Consider the following 19929-nt stretch of genomic DNA (forward strand, 5'->3'; position numbering starts at 1 on the left):
ACTACATATGAGGTGCTGGTGCACGGGAAAGGGGCGGGTTTTTTATATACCAAGTCTATCCTCTGGCTTAACTAAGTCTGGGGATTTGGGAAATCATGACAATTGTCTGGGGTGACATACCACGTTCTCTCCGTGACATCCTGTCCCAATAGTAGACTTCTAGAAAAACTAATTTCAAGTGGGCGATGGTCGCTATCTGTTCATACTCTTATTTCCATATCTACAGCAAAAGACCATATATCCGAAGATAGGATAATGTAATCTATTTTACTCTGGCAGTTATGTCTAAAAAAGGTTGGGGCTTTAGGGCTGTCAGATGGTAAGCGCCCATTACACGCCCTCATCCCGTGGCCTGCCGTTACCCTTGTAATTTGGAGGACTAGGACAGTGCCAGCAACTGTCCCATCACTGGATAGTGAAGGTATACCATTGGCACTGTCTTCGTCCTCTAGCAATTTATCCAGCCCTACAATCAGTTCGAAATTGCAATTCAGGTCTCCACATATTATCTTACTTGTTCCTGGATCCAATGTGTCTAACAGTGAGTCCAAGATTTCGATTGTGGGAGACTCCCTATAAGATGGACATGGTCTATTGTAGACATTATATAAGTATAGTACCCGTTTATCATTTGTGACTATTTTCACTCCAAGTATGTCTAAGGAGTCGATACTTAATTTACTAATGGTTATGTCAATAGTCACTCTGACCCAAATGATAAGGCCTCCAGAGGGTCGACCCCTTACCGATGGGACTGCATCTATCTGATAAGTTTTATATCCTACCCTATGTATGGTTTTTGTGGCCCAAGTTTCCTGAAGTACACAGATGTCACTAGTATTTATGTAGTGGTTCCATTCTGGGTCAGTTGTATTTGATCCCACTCCCGCTATGTTCCATGATATAAGCTTTATCTTAGAGGGACCATTTGGAATAACAGCACTGCTTGATAAAGAATGGCCAATAGGGCTGGCAACACTAAGTACATTATCGGCTGCCCTTGGTTCTATGTCACTACCTTCCTTCTGTGTCAACATTCCACATGGTGGATTTAAGGTGGGAATTTGAGATTGGTGTATGTACCCGCCATCCATAGTACACATACAGAACCCCTCCATAGATGAGCCTATGTCTACCATATCCTTTGCTTTGGCTGTGTGCATTGATTGAAGTCAATCGACCACCTCTAGGGATGATAAATCATTAAACCTGTTTGGAGTTTCTAAGGAGCTCAATGGAATCTCTAAAAAGCCTAGTGGTCCCAGATTTTGCATTGGCTTAGGCCCACTTGGTCAATAAAAATAGCCCAGTGGTAAAGCTTGCAACACGGAGCTTTGTAGAGAGAGCTCCTCGTGAATTTTTAGTATCTTGCGGACTGTGTGGGGGTATCTAAAGTTGACGATTATACAATCCCCTTGAAAATCTTTTGGTGTTGCACCTATCCACCCTACCCTTCTCACCATCAGTATTTCTCCACTTCTGTTTGGATGGAACTTTTTATATTTACAAAGCCAATTGACACCTTTGTTCCTAAGGTTGTGTCAAATTTCTTTTTGGTCTCTTTTTAGGATTGGGGCCCCCGATAATACCAGTACGTAAGGAGATGCAGCGGACGGGAGGCTCAAAATATCTTCATTTGGCACCAAATCGGTCCCCTTTGGGCTATGAATGATCCCCTCTCTACCTTGCAACCTTATATGTTCTATGATATTGGTAGTGAGTACTGCAGCGGGTGCAGAGGCAATATTACTATCGGTTACCAGCGGGCCATCTACCCCAGTGCTGTCATCTTGTGTCAGAATGGGGCTTGGATGGTTTGTGTGGTCTGCAACATTAATCACTTTCTGGCTATCCATGCTTCTGCTCTCCAACTCACTCAATAGACAAGTACCGTCTTCAATCAGCCCCCTGCCCTCTTCAATAGTTGCACATAATTTAGAAGACAATTTATCTAGTTGTTCTACCTTATCATCGAGAGCTAATAATCTAGAGTTTAGACATTCTTCTGTCTGGGATTGTATTGTGTCTAGGGAATTTTTGAAAATTTCCACCATTGTATGGTCTTCATTTGCCTCCGCCCCACTAGGTTTACCAAAGTTCATGTCATAGTTAAAGTCAGTTTGAGTTCCCAAGGATCTGCATCTTATTGCGACCAATTCATGTTTGTGCACTTCATCATCCCCATTCTTGCAACCCACTGGTTTACTTTGCTTCCCTTTCTTCCCAGCCATTTTTTTCTCCTTAGACTGGGTTTTGGGTTTAGCTCCCATTTCTATAACAGACTTCTGTGTCCGCGATCTGGTAAAAATCCCTGCTATTCCGGCTTCTTTATGTGCATCTTTATGGGAAGTTCCAGAGCCGGTATTGTTTAGATTTTGTTGTGGTGACAGTGTGTTGTTGCCTTTGTTCTGGTGTGGAGCAGTGACTGTGACAGTAACCAGTATTTGGCTGGTGGGCTTACTAAGCATTTGCCCATATGTTGGAAGACTAGATGGATCTAGTGAGAGTCGCCGCTTGGCGAATTCTATCTCACGACACACTAATTGTTCTGCTCTACTTATAAAATCATCTAAAGAGCCAGATACCCCCAGCCTCCCATTCATCTCAGTCATAGTACCAGTTCCAAATCTACAGTTCAGTCACAAATAGGGAATACTTGAATGATCGTCTGGTACCTTAACGGGGAGAACGTCCAAGAGAGATGGCCCAGCCCGGCCTCGTCTGGCCCCGGACAGCCACAGACGGTCCCCCCCTTGACCCGGGCATCTCCCGGCGCGTCCCACGCGCATTCCCGCGACACGGGGAGTGAGCGTGATTTAAAGCACCTCCGGGCGTGGTAAATGACGTAAGCGGATTCTGCCGCTAGGAACCCTGAGGATCATAGCCTTCCTCTCGGCGGCCGCGGGAGTTGTAGGTGCGGCGGCGGGAGGACAGGAGGGCAAGCAGGACGATCAGCGTCTGAGGATGCAGCCAATAGATGAAGAAACAATTGCCCCCAATAGAATTCTGGAACACCCGCTCCACCGGGAGTGAGCGCGATTTAAAGCACCTCCGGGCGCGGTAAATGACGTAGGCGGCTTCTGCCGCTAGGAACCCTGGGGATCGTAGTCCTCCTCTCGGCGGCCGCGGGAGTTGTAGGCGCGGCGGCGGGAGGACAGGAGGGCAAGCAGGATGACCAGTGTCTGAGGATGCAGCCAACAGGTGAAGAAACAATTGCCCCCGATAGAATTCTGGAACACCTGCTCCACCGGGAGTGAGCGCGATTTAAAGCGCCCCCGGGCGCGGTAAATGACGTCGGCGGCTTCTGCCTCTGGGAACCCTGGGGATCATAGTCCTCCTCTCGGCGGCCGCGGAAGTTGTAGGCGCGGCGGCGGGAGGACAGGAGGGCAAGCAGGACGACCAGAAACAATTGCCCCCAATAGAATTCTGGAACACCTTTGCCAATGCTTGTTTTAACTTTCAGTTTTACTACACTGAGGCTGTTCAACATAACCAAACACTGACTGGACAAAGCCAATCGGATTCCTCTCCTAGGTGAGATCTATTGGGTTTGTCAATGCTTGTTTGGCATTACCCGTTTTACCAGGTGCTTAGAGCTGCTTTTAGCCTGTCGAGTAAGGTAGGATAGATGCCTGACAACTGTATTGGCTGGGCACGGCGTTTAATTTTTCAGGCAAAGACGGGGCAGAAATCGGATTACTGCCGATTCTATTTAATTTATAATCGTCCTACAATATTTTAAGGAGCATTCCTTACGAACCGCTGCCTACTGTAAAGGCTGTTGTTCTCTTACTTTTACCACTTGGACCATATACTAATTGAGCACCAATAAATTGGTGACTGAACTCCTTTGACCTTCCTTGCTTGTTCCTTTTCTTAATTGTTCGTCATTTTCAGCGTCCTACTTTCAGTTTTTCTTTCTTCTGTTTTCTTGTTTTAACAAAATGACATATTGTAACATTACTCTATTTCTGTTTTAAATAACTTTCACAGCCTTGAAAAAGTCACTGGTGATGAAGCACATGTTGGCTGTTTTCTGAAGAAAGAAATTGTGAAAACTTTTGAATGCACTGAAGACTATACAAGTGTTTCATGCAAAATATTAAACTGTACGATTGTTGCATTAGCATTTGGTCTGTATACTTATTTGCACACTGTTTGGCAGCTCAAGTTATTGCGTTTCCTTACTCTTCCCTGGGATGGTGTTCCAAGGGAGTTCCAAGGGAGTTGTGTGGGTTGTCTCATGCAACTGCTCTGGTTTGTGACAAATATCCAGATGTACCAGAACTGGTAAACCCTGGAATGCACCAAAAAGATACACCTTCTGAGAAGAGGCATAATAAGGAAAAAAATATCTATTTCGCCTTGTTACATTCTCTTTCTATGTGTTCTGCATTCTGCAGCACACATAGATTGAGGAATATTCAACTCTTGATTGTTTTTGTGCAGGAAGGTGTCCCTTCCTGCACAAAACATTCCTGCATGCAACATAGGCACCCCTGCACCATAGTAAATGGGTTCCTGCATTGGCACTAGACTGCCAAAAGGGTGCAAGCACAGAGGAAAAGGCAGGAATGTGTCATATTGCCTTAAATATGGCTCATTCCTGTCCTTACGCTGTCATGCAGTGCAGCACAGCAAGGTGACTTGCAGCGCTGCGTACCTTTTTTATGACAATGCCCCTTAATCTCTATTTTTAAGACTTTCGGCATTCCCAGAAGGCATTTAGGAGTCCTAAAGTTAGGAGTCCTAACTTTGCTACCACTAAACTGAGAAAAATCCTAACTTTAACACTTTCGTATTCTCAGAAGGCATTTAGGAGTCCTAAAGTTTGGACTCCTAACTTCTGTAAAAACCAAAATGAGTAAATGCCTTCTGTGAATACCAAAATGGTAGTAAGTTTAGGATTTTGTCTTAAGTTAGTTTTGTGAATCAGGCCCCAAGTGCACAGCCAATTACAACCTTCACACTGCACAATCCAAATCTAACACTGCACTCACATTGTACCCATTTGGACAGAAAGTAACCCATACAACACTCTCATTATCAGCTACAGTCCCAATACTTTAAAAGCATTGTACTTCAACACAGCTACACTAATCATGTCACCCTAACACAACTTACCCTGCATTTGTCAGCAATATTATGTAGTCAAACATTTAGAGCTTAATTATGAGTAAAACTGTTATTTATCACCACTGATAAAAGCAATACTATAGGGAAAGTTATTTATCGGAAGTGATAAATAACACCAACTACAAGTTCATGGGGAACAACATGCGGATTTTAGTTTTTAGCATACCAAAATCCGCATCTTAGGATACATACTGTATGTTTTCCACAGTTACATTTCGAAAGGTTTGACAAGTTGACATTTAACGAAGGTTACACTATTGCAAGTGTATCATCATACATTTTCCACTACCAAATATTCAGATTATAAATTTAATTCCAAAATCGTGGTACATTACCACTACAAACATACATAGTCAGGTTGTAACTGTTTACCCACCAGGCTTCCACAAAGTTAACTCTGACAAAACTGAAGGCATTTCAGCCAATCTATATGGTCTGGCTTGTCTGTCACCATTTATTTAGGAGTTAAACCTGAATTTTAGAGGAGGAGGAAACTCTGCAGCCTGAATATCTTTTATAAATGAGGGTGTTCGATCATCAAAAGGGTCAAGATAAAATCTGGTGTTTTTTTTCTGGTTCTTCATACCCTCTCCACCAATATGTTTTCCTAGGGTAAATAGACATAATATCGAGTTGTTATTGTCGACTTGCACTTATAACAAGTGCAAAATATCGTAATACAAAAATATCGACTGTCAGAATATCGTTGTCAAGAATATCGAGTTTAAGGTAAGTAATATCATTTTGAAAAAATATCGAAGTCATTATTATCATTTGCTAAAATATAGGCCTAGATGGCAGTAATTTTATTTAACACTTCTTAAATACTGAATTTTACCGATTCGGTATTTAAGAAGTGGTAAAATAGAGGGGGGGATGTAGGTATTACAGATTCGGTAAATACCGAATCGTTAAGATTCGGTATTTACCGATTCTGTAAATACCGATTCGGTAATGCCCATTGATTCCTATGGGCATTGAAGCCCATAGGAATCAATGGGCATTACCGAATCGGTATTTACAGAATCGGTATACCGATTCCAGCAAGGGTGCAGGGGGTGTCACTGTGACACCCTCTAGCACCCCAAATACAGGCAGGTGTGCCATGTGGCACACAGACATGCCCTAAGGGCATGTCTGTCTGTCACATGGCATAGGTGTGCATGCACACATGTGCAAGCACACCTGGATTCGGTATTTCACCACCCAATTGGATTGGGTGGTAAAATACCGAATCTGAAAGGCCTTTGGGACTCAGAAGAGTCCCACCTACATCTAGAAGTTACCGAATTGGTAAAAATACCGAATCGGTATTTTACCGATTCGGTAAATTTACCGAATCGGTAAATTTACCGATTCGGTAAAATTGGCCCCTACATCCCAAAAACCCATTTACCGGTCGGTAACGGCCGAAATCGGCCGTTACTGGCCGGTAAATGGCCACCTACATCTGGCCCATAGTTGTTAAAAATATTGTTGTTTTAGTTAGTGTTCTTTATTTTAGTGTGTATTTTAAATGTATGTGTTCTATTTTTTGTGTAAGTCCTGCATGTGTTTTTTTAATATATGGGTTTCATTTTTAGGAGTTATGTTTTTTTTTAACTACATTTTGTGTTTTAGTTCCATAGCGGTTTGTGGGTTTATAGGGGAATAGGGTGGGAAGTAATTTAATTATAATACATGTATTAATAATTTTTAGAAGTTATTAATTTTTTTATTTAATTTTGCATGTTGGTACATAGAGGGTTGTGGGTTTATAAGGGAATAGGATAGGAAGTAATTCAAATATAATAATTAATTAACTTATTTTTATTAATTAATATTTATGTATTTAATATTTTATAATTTTACTTGTGGTAATTAATTCATTATTACTTAGTTATTAATTGATCGTTAACTATTAGTTATTAATTTGGAAATATGTTAATTGTGTCATTTTTTAGGAGTGTGTTGGGGCTTTATAGGGGAGTAGGGTGGGAAGTAATTTAATATTAATTAAATAATTCATATTTTCCATGAATTTATATTTATGTATTTAATATTTTATCGTGATAATTGTGGTAATTAATTTATTATTAATGTGTTAATAATTTGTTAATAAACATTATTAATTAATTGTTAATTATGTTACTTGTGTCATTTTTTAGGAGTGTGTTGTGGGTTTATAGGGGAGTAGGGTGGGAAGTAATTTAATTATAATTAATTAAGTATTATGTTTTATTAAATCATATTTATGTATTCATTGTTTTATATTGTTAATTGTAGAATTAATTTTAATAATAATAATAATCTGCTGTCCAACAATTTACTTATTGTTGCACTTTTTGGAGTGCAAATAATAATTTTATTCCTTCTGCTATCCAACACTTTCCCTACTCTTGCACTCTCTGGAGTATAAATAGTAATTTTTACCCTTTCACTATTCAACACTTTCCTTACTGTTGCACTCACTGGAGTGGGAATAGTAATTGTATCCCCTCCGCTATCCAACACTTTCCCTACTGTTGTACTCTCTGGAGTGGGAATAGGAATTTTTACTCCCACTCGATCCCACACTTTCCCTACTGTTGCACCGCCTGGAGTGGGAATAGTAAATTATTCCCCTGCGCTATCCAACACTTTCTCTACTGTTCCACTCTCTGGAGTGGGAATAGTAATTTTTACCCCTTCGCTATCCAACACTTTCACTAGTGTTGCACTTCCTGGAGTGGGAATAGTAATGTTTAACCCTCCGCTTTCCAACATGTTGCAGTTAATGTAGTAAAAAAGGTAAAGGTAAATTAATTTATTATATATATATTCTTTTCTTTTTATGTTACAGGTGTATGTGTATATATCTGTATTTATAATTTTTAATATGTTTCTAACCATTTATATTTTATTAAAATAATTATTTAATAATATTATTAAGTAAATATATATTATGATGTATATATGTATGTTTAATTTATTTTTACATTATATTTATTACTTATAATTTTAAACATGTTCTAATAATTCTAACTATGTTTTTTTAATTATATGTATTATTGTATTTATTTTACATTATTTCTTAAACCTTTTTAAAAAAACGATATTTCTAATATTTTTTTCTGGTTTTGTTGTACTTACCATTAGGAAGATAGGAGTTCTATATTTTTGACAATGATATTTTTGTCACAATATTTTTGTAGGTTGACATTTCTGTTGTCCATATTCTGAGAGGGATCCATTTTCCGAGATAGAAGCAGATGATTGAAAATCACACCATAATGATAAGTAAGTGGCTTTTAATCTGGCTCCTGACAAAACTCATAGAATCCGCCTACAGCCCTTCATCTGAGAACCCAAGAGCACCATCTGTGGTATCCCTCAAAGCTCATTCCTCAGCCCCAGCCTCTTCAACACCTACATGACACCTCTAGCCGACATCATCAGAACCCACAAGCTCAACATCATATCCTATGCCAATGACACCCTGTTCATCCTCTCGCTCTCAGCAGACCCCACCACCATGGAGACCAATTTCCAGAACTTCATTAAGACCATCCCCAACTGGATGGAGACCAACTGTCTGTATCTCAACACTGACAAAATTGAAGTGCTGTTCTTGAGCAACAATGCCTCTCTTTGGAATAACACCTGACAGCCAGCCAAACTGGGACCACCTACCACACCAACGGACCACGCCTGCAACCTCAGCGCCATCCTGGACAGCAAAACTCACCTTGAAGAGACAGAAAAATGCAGTCTTTTCTGCCACATACTCTCCGCTTGCTCAGAAGAATCTTGAAATGGCTCCCCATCAGCACGGGGAAAATGGTCACTCAAGCACTCGTCACCAGCTGGCTGGACTACAGCAATGAACTGTACACCAGAACAACGACTGATCTCATGAGGAGACTACAGACGTTAAAGAACTCAGCAGCCAGACTCATCATCAACCTGCCTAAATGGGCCCACATCATCCTACACCTCAGGAACCTACACCGGCTCCCCTTACAGGAAAGATGCCTATTCAAGTTACTGACACATGACCTAAGACCAGCATACATCAACCACCACCTGAACTTCTATCAACCATTCACACCACCCCCTTCGAACAGACACAGGGTATCTGCTGAAGCCACAGCTGAGGCCGCTCCTTCTCCTGCCTCGCCACCAAGTCCTGGAATGGCCTTCACCTCCATCTCCAGCGAGCACCCTCGCGCGCCGATTTCAGGAAGATACCTTGCTGTTTGACTGAGCCCGGCAACCCAGCGCCTGTATACGCTCATGGGTAGTTGTGCTTTACAAATTCAGCTTGATTGAGAGTACACACTCTCTCTACTATTTACCCAAGGGCTGGCAAAGTTTTACATAAGTTCTGCTATTTAGCCAGCAATGGGCTAAACATCTGATACTTCAGTGCTTAACTGCCCGCAGGCTAAATAGTAGTGACCATGTACTATCTGACAGAAATCTGGAAAAAAGTTTGATGGGGGTCTTTATTTAGCCAACCATAAAGAAAAGGGGCCTCCAGGCAATGGCATAGTGATGGCTATCTTATAATGGGAGCGCAGGAAAGAGTGTGAAAACGATTGCGTACACAAATGTACATACAAAGGTACATGCATGAACTAAGCTAAGTTGTTTTCAGACAAAAACAATATAATCAAAGTTGACTCATTGCATGTATGTTAATATAATATTGAAATAAATGTTTCATGATATTCAGGATAAGGCACAGATATATTTTGTGCTGCGGTCTGGAAATATGTGGTGAAAAGAACAATGAGTGCTATTTTAATGCATTTGACATAAATACATGTTTCTTAATGTTCAGGATCCTCATTTTGATCATTCTGGGCTCATTTTGTTTTCTTATGAAAGTCCTTGTGCTATTTTGGGGCTTCTTTTTAAGGAGTATCGAATAACAACCCTAGCAACACAGTAGCAGATGACAAGCAGCAGCAAATAAAGAGTGTAGAGGGAACGGTGACATCTGGATGACAGATTGGGAGGAACTTACATAAATCAGTTGGAGCTAGGGAGCAAAGTGCTTTGGGGGCACTTGAAGAAAGTAAATTGGGCGAGACACTGTTGTGTGACTTCTGTCGAGCAGGTGAAGGGAAAGCAGGGGACAGACAGGCAAAGCATCAAGGTAATCCACAGGGCAAGTGTCCATTCACTCAGCTGCCAGCTGAATAAATACACTATTTCATGATATTTACCCATGCCATGAGTTTCCCCTTCAGTGACACCAACATGTTAGTTACTCTTCCAATGTATCATGGATACTGTTGATTTGTTTTTAACGTGTTAAGCAGTGTTTTTAAGTGGGCTCGTTCATGTCTCTTCTTGGCCCTCATTTCTATCCTTGACAGTATTATCTCAGCAAAAGAAATCCGGATAGCAAGATAAAACAAGCATTTGCAATGCAATAGGTCTCGCATTTACGCAAGTTTCAGCTATTGCCATTGCAAAAAAAAATGCATTTTATTTTTGTTTTCATTTTAAAAACATAAATAAAAAGCGTCGTTTACAATTCCAATAGCTTAAACTCACGTAAATGCATGACCTATTGCATTGCAAATGCTTGTTTTCGAGGAATATGTTTTGGAAGGTAGTGAAGAAAACAATGCACAAGGATGACGCTTCACACACTCGATTTCAAATTATTTCAACCTTGCAATCCAGTCTTCGCGAAAGCAGCAATCCTCGCTGTGGTGCTTGTGCTGGGCAACCTAGTTCAGTTAGCAGATGCCAGCGATGTCAATCTTAATTCTCTAGAGACTATTTGCAGCTTGTAACACTAGTGACCCTGCTAGCCTTAATAATAGAAATGTCTTCAGTACTGTGTAAAAATATGTTAAATTTTTTCAGACAGTTTTAACAGGTGGTATCAAGCACCCATCCCCCCAAACTAAGGCAAGTTCCAAGGAACAGCACCCTCTCTCCTGGTCTGTTCAAAGCATACATTGAACTTTCAGCATTCACTTTGGGTACTTAGATACTGAACTGGAGGCGGATTCCCGGGAAAAAAGTCTGAACTGAGATAGGATGGGAATGTTTGTGGGGGCATTGCCAAGTTTACAGCTTCAATGTATGGCCTGCAACTATGAGCCTTTACCCTAACCAATGGACTTGCTCTGTAATGTTGGCTTTCAACTTGACAGACTGCGATTAACTCAACGCTATTTTGTCATCTATGCATCTTGTACATTTTCATCTACCAAATGAAGGGTTACATTTGACATTGGGTGCTACAGTGGGTTCTGTCTCCATGATTGTAATTCACTATTTTAGGTATTAATAAAACACTGCTGGCAAAGTATGATATGCAAAACACAGCTATCCTGTGTCATCTTATGTAGATATACGTTCTAAGAGATGTAAACTGTAAGGTCTCACCCCCATTTAATTTCCATAGTAGGCTAACGTGTAGCACATCATTTCCCCAAGATTAGGCTAGTTATGTGGGCGCCACTGAATTGACCCTCTCAAATGCCCCACACTGAATAAAGGCCTGATGATTAGAAGACGTTTTCTCTCTATCCTTGGTTCATTATTGAACAAGCGTGTTTTATTCGAGAGCAACCTCTCATGTAGAAATGTTAGCTCGTTACACTGTCGGCTTTTATGCGGCCCTTTTTTCCTTAAAGCCAAGGGGCATATCATCAAGGTGGCGCTATAAAAGTTTCGCCTTTTTCAGGCAAAAAGCGTCGATAATTTAATCGCCTTATCAGCAAAGACATGCTATCGCGTGTTTTGCTGACTTAGCGCCTGTTACAACAACACCCAGCTTTGCATCCCTAATAAGATGCAAAGTGGGCGTAACACAGAGATATTTCCAGGAAAATGTCGCTAAGCGACATTACTCCTATCATCAACCTGCAAGCTAACCTGTGCAGCGATGATAAAGAAGCGCTTACCGCGCTCATCGCAGGTTTCTTTACGCCAGCTTTTCCTTTGACTAAACAATGTTAGCCAATGGGTGGTGGATTATAGGGCTGAGACGACCCAGCCATATCAACAAGGTAACCACTGTGTGTTTAACGCTGGATTTCAGCGATAATCGCACCTTTTGGAAACTATCACTGGTTTATTTAGCGCAATTGAGGTAAGCGTTGCTGATAGCACGCTAACTCGGCGATATGAATCAGGGATAGCCGGCGATAATTATCCTAGCGCTACGTGCGCTTAGTGATAATTATCGCCGGTTGTTGCTGATATGCCCCCAAGTGTTCTCAAAAAATGTCCAAAAATCACATCAAACCAATCAAAAACAAAGAATGAATGTGAAGTGAGAAGCGGAAAGCTACCAGAGTTTTTGCGGAATTAAAATGTAATAATTTACGCAATCGCGTGGGTTGCGACATATGTGGTGGCAGAAGCAGGAATGTTTTTTTTTCTATTTACTGACTAATAGATATGGCACGAAATGTTGAAAATAATTTAACAAAATTAACTGACAAACATTTAAATCAGCCTGAACACTCTATCTAATAATACCTAAGCTCCCCGCACTATAGAATACCGCAGGATCCTCACCTGCCTGATGCCTAGGAGTAAACGCATTAGTCACACAAAGTAATGATAGCTTGCTGCCACTGCTTCGCAGAACTATGCAAGCAACATTACATGATTCAAAAATATCATCATCAGGCTACGGATAATTTTTTTGTTGTTGCACTAACTAAATTCTTTTTGGGACTCAAAGCCACTATGAATAAAGGTTAATTTGTACAAGTCTGAAAAAAACATTTAGTTGCCTATTAGGATGGCGGGCGGACTTACGTCTGTCTGCCACCGTGGCGGTGCTTGGACCGTCTGCCACTTTCCCGGTGGTGGTGGCATCCCCATCCAGATCATTGTGGCGGGGTGCACACAGCACCGTACATCACAATGCTGGGGCTGCACACTGTGCATTTGCATGCACAGCGTGGCAGGCACTGTGCGGTGCCTGCCACGTCATGCATGCAAATGTACCCCGCCATGTGCCCCCTCGACCCCCCCCAACATCCTGGAGGCCCGCAACGGTCCCCCTACTGTGAAAAACGCATGCTGTTGCCGCCATGGAAAGGCTGCTTCCTGCTCCCATTATAATATGGATGGCGGTGTCTAGCAGACACCGCAACCATATTCAACCCTTTTCCGCCCGGTCAACTGGCGGACCGGGCAGAAAAGCGGCAGACGTCTTCCCGTCCGCCGCACCCCCGCCATCATTATATGGCGGGTGTAAATGGGAGGCGGGCGGGGGATTATGTCGGATGGATCGCCACCGCCATGCAGGTGGTGGCAATCCGCCCGACATCGTAATAGACCCGTTAGTTTGTGCGTTCCCGATGACTGCATGTTTAATACAAGCCAGTACTTTTTTCTCTTCCTGAATCTGTGTCGTTGCACTCAGGCACACTTGCCTTGGGTTTGGAACTTAATGTATTTTTTATTTTAAAAAGGCACATCGTTTTTTTCCAACTTAAGTCTAGTCAACACTCCATGGGGTGAGTTTGAATGATGTGAATTGATGCAGTAGTTTAAAATGAGAGGGGATGGGAAAAATAGAATTTAGAAAACCGGAACGACCGGGAAGATTTGAAGCAGCTGGTGAAAGAAGACGATAAGGGGCTGAACAAGCTTGAACGAGATGGAATAGGGGTATTCGAGGATCATAAGGGGAGCTGGTGCACGAAATTAAAATTATTTAAAAAACTGGAGTATAAAATTAACAAGTCAAACACGCTGTGAGACAGAAACGAGAAAGGTCAGAGTTAGAACACAAGCTCTGAAGCAGAACATTAGGCAAGAAAAATCTGAAAAGGCGATAAGTGTTAAAAAAACGAGCGACGGGTGGGTGGCGGTGGGGGTACGACACACAGAGCGGGTGGGGGGTGAGGGTGTCGACACTGACGTCCATTGAGCACTGACACTAGCATGAAGCATGCAATAATAAAAAAAGAGTTCATCAAATAACAGTTACTCTGTCTAAGCGTAACAAAACTGTACTTGGTCGGTGCTGCACTGGAAAAAAGCGGAAGTGACGTTAGCTGCCTAAACTGATTACGCGACAGTAAAGAAGACCGACACTGCCCTGAGCAAATAGTAAGCAGTAGGCGGGAGCTACCTCCTTTACTCAAAACTACAGGTCATTGCCGAGAGCGCATGCACGCTGCCTAGACTCAACCTAAAAAACTGAAAAGTCTGAAGCTGTACCAGAAAAAAAGTAATTGTGGAGGGGATCTGGGGAAGTAAGCAGGAGGACCAGTAGGAGGAGGATGATGACAAATAGGACAGGGACCAGGAGGTGGGCCCACCAGAAAGGGAGACCTAATCCAAAAGGACCAGGGTGAACACAGCCAGAGAAGACCAGGAATATACAGCAGAGGAGGAAAAGGAGCAGGAGAAGTAGGGCTGGTCTCATCAGGACAAAGGTGAGAAGGTTCAAGAGGACCAGGAGGATGTGTAACTGTCACAACACAAGCCTGTAACCCAGCTGCCGTCCTTACGCTATGCACGGAACAGTAGGGTAGCAAAAAACGACATTTCCCGGCATTCCTGTGTAGCACGTCGCGGTCGCAACGTGTGTCACGCAGAAGCAGGAAATAAAGACTCGGCAGAGGAAACCTTCGCTGTTTTGGTTGGCACTCATTCGTAAAGACGCTAAGGTCTTTTGTTTCGCTTTACATGTACCCCGTTTTGGGTTGGGTACACTTGCCTCCGTGTTGCCGATGGAATCGCATCACGAACCTGGATTTGGCTCGTTCTGGGGCTAAAATACAGTCAGCAGATTGCCCATTGAAACTGTTCAGCGGAAAAGGCACATATTTCCCCATTGGCGGAGTCAGACATTTCCGCCATCCTCTTGAGGTGGGGAAAACAACACAGTGCAACTAGCTTCCCTATTGTGAGGAGACTAAGCTCATGGTCTCTTGTGGGGCAGTTGGAGGATCAGCACAAAAGGTGGTTTGGGCTCAAACTGCTTCCTGGATCTTTTCTTGGATCAAGTAACAGGTAGTCCTCCCAAGTGGCTACAGGACACATAGTGATACAGTCACTTCCCTGGGAAGCAGACGTCTTAAGAATTATTAAGCATGTCTGCTGTTTCTGTGTGATGTTTCTCCACAACCTTTTCATTTATCTCCAATTTCAGGAAAGAGACAAAGAGGGTGAATTATCGGTGGGATTTAACTAACTACAGAAGTTAACACAGGCTGTGTTTGGTATGTAGAAAGAACCTGGCTTAACGAATGTTATGGTCGGAGTCTGGTATAAACAGTAACAAATATCTCAAAAATGACACCAATTTTGGTAAAACACTTCACATTAAATCAAAAACAACAAATGTCATTCGAAAAAGAACAGGTTCACACATTCGGTGCATATTTATTTTGCACATAGTGACTTATAGAATGCATGAGTTTAGAAGGTATTGCAATTAATGCATTCATAACATAAGCAAAATTAGAAAGCGTACATTTCTATACAGTAAACACAATCATGTGTATTGGAGCGCTCACGGTGCATGGAAAAAAGGGGTATTTAGAGGGGATGGGTGTGTGGGAATACAAGTGAGGACCGGGTAAAGGTGGTGTGACCAAGTTGAAATCACAGTGAGAAGTGAAAGCCTTTACAGTCTATGTACAGATCAATTGGGTTCCAAAGTGGTCTCAAACATAGGTTCCGTGAACATCCATTAATGAGTCCTATGTTTGGAACAGAATACAGTATCGGTTGTCGACGTTTCGACCCCTGGTGGTAAGGGTTTTTCAGAACCTCAGGCTGGGGTCTTCCTCAGGACATGTGGTGGGGCAGGAGCGCCTATGGGTAAGGTGAAAGCAGTGAATGTATCTAATCGTTAAAAAATATATATATAGGGTGCACTCGAACTAGAGGGGTAGGTTACCTACTTGGTTAGGGTCCGTTTGGACCTCGAACTTGGACCTCCAGGGTTCCTAAGTTGTAAGGTGAGCCTGTAGATGGAGTGAGAGAATCAGCGTTACAGTGGGCCGCCCAACACGTGGATGGAGCACCTGTGTAACGGACATACAAATTCAAAACAGGGGGAGCACTTACTGGCAGCTTTTCATAAATCCGGTTTGCTTGCGTGGGATTCAAATGCCCAATAGACCGGCCGGTCCATGGGTGGAATCCGATTGATTCTGAAAGTAAATGGATGCAAAGGGTTGGTTTCAGTCAGGACCAGATAACCAAAACTGCCGCCAAAATCACATTGTAATAGTTTGTGAATTGCGCGGTAACAAGCGTCAAAGGGACGATGTACGCTAAAACAAAAATGAACCATCATACTCGTCATTTAATAAGGTAAAACGGCAAGCTGCCCAATAACTGAAACGACCGCCAAGATCACATTACAGTGGTTTGTGATTTGCGCGGTATCAAGCGTCGAGGGGAAGGTGTACGCTGAAACGAGTTTAAACCATCATACTCGTCATTTAGGGTAAAGGGCGGCTAGGTACATAGTCAAAAGCCCACAGCGGCGTTGCAAATACGCGCGGGTGATTGCCAGTGAACTAGCTAGAAAAATCAGCGGTGGTGGGGCAGAGGGAAAACAAACCGCCGAAGTCGATCACTGGTCAAATTTCAAGTGTGCATTTAAATTCTACACATTTAGGCATTGTAGATGGGTCCAAGTATCCTACTGTGGTGCCTGGGGGACGCGCTGGAAAACGTCCTGACTCACCTATCTTTACTCGACTTGCCGCGGGGCTGGTCTGACTCGTGCGTCTGCTCCGGCTGTCAATGTTGAAAGGAGCCGCCGCGAGGTGCCGGCGCTAAATGCTGCTGGTGGGCTCGCCGCGTGTCGGCCAATCACCGACCGGTGAGCCCGGGGAGCGGAAAAAAGTCACTTATGGTAGATAGAAGCTCGAAGATATCCACAAGGGGATATAGAACCACATTGTTTATGTCAAATGATCAAACATTGGGGGTGTATCTATCTGTAAAGATTTAGGCAGGGTGTGTATTCACAAAAAGGCGCAAACAGATCAAACTGCGCCCGGGTGGTATACAGGCAATTTGGTAATTTGGGTGTGATGGCTAGAGTATTGCAGAAGCGTGTTCCTTTCCGTCGGCTTTCTGTAGAGAGTGGTATAGAGTCGTCCCTCACTCTCTTTGATGGTAATATCCAAGAAATCTATCGCTTCATTGCTACACGTGCTCACTAACCCAACTTTGACAACATACGCTTCTATACTCCACACGGATGGCCTTTACGGTATGCGGTCACTTTGCGGCCCCTACCCATTATCTACTGTGCACTTGGGGCTAACCTTGCCACCGTGTATAACATCTGCCTTAATCTGGCATCCACTGTGACTATCCTCACCGAGATGCACATAATTACCAAATTGCCTGTATACCACCCGGGCGCAGTTTGATCTGTTTGCGCCTTTTTGTGAATACACACCCTGCCTAAATCTTTACAGATAGATACACCCCCAATGTTTGATCATTTGACATAAACAATGTGGTTCTATATCCCCTTGTGGATATCTTCGAGCTTCTATCTACCATAAGTGACTTTTTTCCGCTCCCCGGGCTCACCGGTCGGTGATTGGCCGACACGCGGCGAGCCCACCAGCAGCATTTAGCGCCGGCACCTCGCGGCGGCTCCTTTCAACATTGACAGCCGGAGCAGACGCACGAGTCAGACCAGCCCCGCGGCAAGTCGAGTAAAGATAGGTGAGTCAGGACGTTTTCCAGCGCGTCCCCCAGGCACCACAGTAGGATACTTGGACCCATCTACAATGCCTAAATGTGTAGAATTTAAATGCACACTTGAAATTTGACCAGTGATCGACTTCGGCGGTTTGTTTTCCCTCTGCCCCACCACCGCTGATTTTTCTAGCTAGTTCACTGGCAATCACCCGCGCGTATTTGCAACGCCGCTGTGGGCTTTTGACTATGTACCTAGCCGCCCTTTACCCTAAATGACGAGTATGATGGTTTAAACTCGTTTCAGCGTACACCTTCCCCTCGACGCTTGATACCGCGCAAATCACAAACCACTGTAATGTGATCTTGGCGGTCGTTTCAGTTATTGGGCAGCTTGCCGTTTTACCTTATTAAATGACGAGTATGATGGTTCATTTTTGTTTTAGCGTACATCGTCCCTTTGACGCTTGTTACCGCGCAATTCACAAACTATTACAATGTGATTTTGGCGGCAGTTTTGGTTATCTGGTCCTGACTGAAACCAACCCTTTGCATCCATTTACTTTCAGAATCAATCGGATTCCACCCATGGACCGGCCGGTCTATTGGGCATTTGAATCCCACGCAAGCAAACCGGATTTATGAAAAGCTGCCAGTAAGTGCTCCCCCTGTTTTGAATTTGTATGTCCGTTACACAGGTGCTCCATCCACGTGTTGGGCGGCCCACTGTAACGCTGATTCTCTCACTCCATCTACAGGCTCACCTTACAACTTAGGAACCCTGGAGGTCCAAGTTCGAGGTCCAAACGGACCCTAACCAAGTAGGTAACCTACCCCTCTAGTTCGAGTGCACCCTATATATATATTTTTTAACGATTAGATACATTCACTGCTTTCACCTTACCCATAGGCGCTCCTGCCCCACCACATGTCCTGAGGAAGACCCCAGCCTGAGGTTCTGAAAAACCCTTACCACCAGGGGTCGAAACGTCGACAACCGATACTGTATTCTGTTCCAAACATAGGACTCATTAATGGATGTTCACGGAACCTATGTTTGAGACCACTTTGGAACCCAATTGATCTGTACATAGACTGTAAAGGCTTTCACTTCTCACTGTGATTTCAACTTGGTCACACCACCTTTACCCGGTCCTCACTTGTATTCCCACACACCCATCCCCTCTAAATACCCCTTTTTTCCATGCACCGTGAGCGCTCCAATACACATGATTGTGTTTACTGTATAGAAATGTACGCTTTCTAATTTTGCTTATGTTATGAATGCATTAATTGCAATACCTTCTAAACTCATGCATTCTATAAGTCACTATGTGCAAAATAAATATGCACCGAATGTGTGAACCTGTTCTTTTTCGAATGACATTTGTGGTTTTTGATTTAATGTGAAGTGTTTTACCAAAATTGGTGTCATTTTTGAGATATTTGTTACTGTTTATACCAGACTCCGACCACTTCTACATATACCTGATTAACTGACCCAGGTCAGAGAGTTCTTAGGGTCTACCCCGTTGTAACTCACCATTAACGAATGTTATAGCAGACATGGTTTCAAGGTTCCAATGTATTCTTTTTGTTTCCCTTTACAGTTGGTAAATCCCTGATAACATCCTAATCTCTTCCTATATTTTGAGGCGTCCTTATTTTCCTTTACAGGTAGGAGCGTGGGCAGGATTGTGTCAGAAAGTAAGAGAGGGAGATAAATGATCCGTCTATATATATGTATATGAATACTTATGGTGTGTTCTTTGTACCTTTTGTTGTCATTGCAGATCTCCCTCCCTGCTGTCCCCTTCCTTTTCTTCCCTCGCTCGACTATCCTGGCAGTGTGTGTGTTCATTACTTCAGACTCTGGGGCCGTCGAGAGGTGGAACCCATATAGCATAAGCGCAATCCTGAAGATTTGGAAGGTGGAGCCTGACAGAATAATCGGCCCAAGATTGCTTTCTCTTCCTGATTGCGCTGTGACATACAAATGGCTACCCTAGAAGACGTAATGGAGGCTCTGGCGTTGGTGCAAACAGAGTTAGCAGCCTCTAGACAAGAGGTCGCTGCATCAAGAGTTGAAACCGCGCAGCTACAGGCCAGGGTAGATAGGATGCAGGGCAATCCCTTCAATGCGGGAGGGAATTCCCC

The sequence above is a fragment of the Lissotriton helveticus genome, chromosome 4_1 (assembly GCF_964261635.1).
Source record: "Lissotriton helveticus chromosome 4_1, aLisHel1.1, whole genome shotgun sequence".
Classification (NCBI taxonomy): Eukaryota; Metazoa; Chordata; class Amphibia; order Caudata; family Salamandridae; genus Lissotriton; species Lissotriton helveticus.